Source organism: Alligator sinensis, unplaced genomic scaffold (assembly GCF_000455745.1).
Source record: "Alligator sinensis unplaced genomic scaffold, ASM45574v1 scaffold1434_1, whole genome shotgun sequence".
Classification (NCBI taxonomy): Eukaryota; Metazoa; Chordata; order Crocodylia; family Alligatoridae; genus Alligator; species Alligator sinensis.
The window spans coordinates 118,626-121,325 of record NW_005843168.1 but is presented as its reverse complement, the minus strand read 5'-3'; the positions used below and the strand labels follow the sequence as shown (position 1 = coordinate 121,325).

General features: G+C 64.9%; 1 protein-coding gene and 1 pseudogene across 1 annotated transcript in view; both read right to left on the bottom strand.

Moving 5' to 3' along the window:
• LOC102388654 (protein NKG7-like) overlaps positions 1-258 on the bottom strand; it is a 2,332-nt gene extending 2,074 nt beyond the window's left edge. Inside the window, exon 1 of the mRNA XM_025194185.1 lies at positions 185-258. The gene's annotated coding sequence lies outside the window, so the exon portion shown is untranslated. The remainder of the gene's footprint in view (positions 1-184) is intronic.
• Positions 259-1,400: 1,142 nt separating this feature from the next.
• LOC112548427 overlaps positions 1,401-2,700 on the bottom strand; it is a 1,980-nt pseudogene continuing 680 nt past the window's right edge.

Genomic DNA, 2,700 nt, shown 5'->3' with positions numbered 1-2,700 from the left:
GGGCCTGGACACCTGGTCTCTCTCCCTGCAGTAGGAGAGGAGTCAGGTCTGGTGTGGGGGGGGTGTACAGCAGGGTGCTGGGAGCCTGGACACCTGGGTTCCCTGGGAGGGAAGTGGGGGCTGGCGTGGGTAAAAGTGGGGCGGGGGCACTGGGGACCCGGACGCCTGGGTTCCCTGCCCTTACCTGGCTTTCAGGGGTCTCTGCAGATCCTCAGGGGAGACAAGGTCTTGTTGGTCCGTCCCCAGCCGCCCTTGATGCTTCTATCCTGCCCCCCACCCCCTCCTAGCCTCTTCCTGTGCATGTGGGTTTGGCGGGGGAGGGCGGGTGTTCTATGCTGCCATTTGAGCTGCTCCCCACCAGAGCCAGCCGCATCCAGGCCTAACATCACCGCCCTCATGCCCCTGCCACTGAGCAGGGCCTGTTCCCAGCACCTCGGGGGGAGGGAAAGATGGGGGAAGCTGAGAAGAAGATGCTGGTTTCCAAGACAACTATCATTTATTGTCCCCCCCATACAAAAATACTCACTATCCTCTGTGCACAGGGCGCTTGTAGGGGCGATGGGACACAATCCCACAGGGAATCCAGGTGTCGAGGTGCACACATGTACACACACACACACATGCACACTGAACCCAGGTCTCAAGGAGACCCCCCCCAACCCAGAGGCAGGGTTAGGGTCCCTATGGAGTCACCCCACCCCCACCGACCTAGGCTCCACCCCCACTGGGGCTTTGGGGTCCAGGCATGAGGGCCCCATGGTGGGGGCCAGAGCTGGAAGCTGAAAAGCCCTGGCAGGGGGGAGAAAGAGGGTTAAAGCGGGGCAGGATCATAGTGTTATACCCCACTGCTCCCCTGCCCCAGAGCTGGGTGCATCTCAGCCCTTCTTATGGACTATTTATTGTGGCCGTCCCCTGACAGCTCCACCCCAGAGCTGGGTGCATCTTGGCTCCAAATCAGGCCCTCCTCAGCTGCATTATACGGGCTGTTCTCCCACAGAGCTCATTGTATCTTGGCCCTTCCTATGGGCTGTTACACACAGACGGCTCTGCCCCAGAGCTGGCTGCACCACAACTCCCAGTGAACTCTTGTGGGCGGGCTGTTCAATGCAGCTGTTTCCACCCAGAGCTGGCCGGGCCCCATCGCACCTGCTGAGAAGTTGGCCCCAGCCCGCACCAGGGAGCGTGAGACCCTCGGGGAGGAGGCGGCAGGCGATGGCCCCCCAACAAGGCCCGCCAGGGCCAGAACCGGATGGACCCAGAAGGTGTCTTTGGGGGGAATTGAGGGGTTAATAGGGCAGGGGAGGGCTGTGGGCCAGAGTGAGGGGCCCCACAGCCCCCCTCCAACCCTGCCAATGCCCCTCACTCCAGACCCGCAACCTCCCCAAGACCACAGTGTTGGGTGTCGGGGGCTGGGAGCCCGGACGTCTGGTTCTCTCCAGGTCTAGGAGAGGCCCTGGGGCTGGGGGCTGAGAGCAGTGGGAGTTTGGCCCCCGGCCCATTTCAGACTGGGACATACTGGGCTCCTCCCCGTGTGGGTCTGTCCAATCGGGTGGGGGGCTGCGTTTGGCTGGGCTGGGTCATTGCTGGTGGGGCGGGAGAGCGGGGGGGCAGAGAGCCAGGGAACCCAGGCGTCCGAGTCTCTCGCAGACACGCGCACAGGACCCAAGGACCCGGGTGCAGCTCAAAGAGGGAACCCAGGTGCCCGGGAGACCGGCAGTCATGGGACCCAGGCGTCCGGGTCATACTGGCACAGGGCACCTGGGTGTCTGGGACTTGGGCGGTCGGGGACCTGGGCATGTGGGTCATACAGGGAACAGGGATCCCAGGCGTCTGGGACCCAGGCAGTCCGGGTCACATGGGCGGGGGACCCAGGCAGTCAGGGGACCCCGGTGTCCGGGTTACGCACGGGCAGGTGTCTGGGCCTAGCTGGGGGAACCAGGCCAGGGAGTGGCATCGGTGCCGGCCATGCTGTCGGTGGTCAGTGGCGTCTGGGGGCTGCTCAGGTAGGTGATGAGGCAGAAGAGGCCTGGTGGGGGAAAGGGAAGAGTGGGGGTGTGGTGGTTACTAGCCCCACCCCCAACAGCCAAGCAAGCCCTATCCCCGGGTCTACCACTGAGCAGCTGGGCCAAGGAGCCCGTGAGCGCCGCGAAGAACGACCAGTCGAGCTGCGGCCGCACGCTGGGGTGGAAGGTGTTGGGGAGCGGAGACACCGTGACACCCAGCATGGCCAGGCCAGAGAGCGCTATCAGCCCTGGAGGTGTGAGGGGGTCATTACGCCTGGCCAGCACCCCAGAGCCATCTGCAACTGGTGCCATTAGACTCAGCTGCCCACCCGAGGCAGCTGCAACCGGCACCGTTACACCCAGCCGCCCACATGAGCCAGCTGCAACTGGCACTGTTACACCCAGCCACCCACCCCAGAGCCAGCCACCCCCAGGGCCGTTATACCCAGCCCAGCCCACCCGAGCCAGCTGCGCGGGTGCCATGCTACCTGTGAGGGTGTTGGCGATGGCTCCCACCTTGAAGCGGGGTAAGCGGCAGCAGGACGTGAGGATGGAGCTGACGGCCACGAAGCTCAGGATGGCCGAGACCGTCAGGAGCCCCTTGGCCAGCTCGAAGGTGGCTGTGGGCGGGTGGGAGGGTCAACTCGGGGCCAGGGGCTGCGGGTAGGGTGCGAGGGCTGCGGGGGGGGAGGGGGGG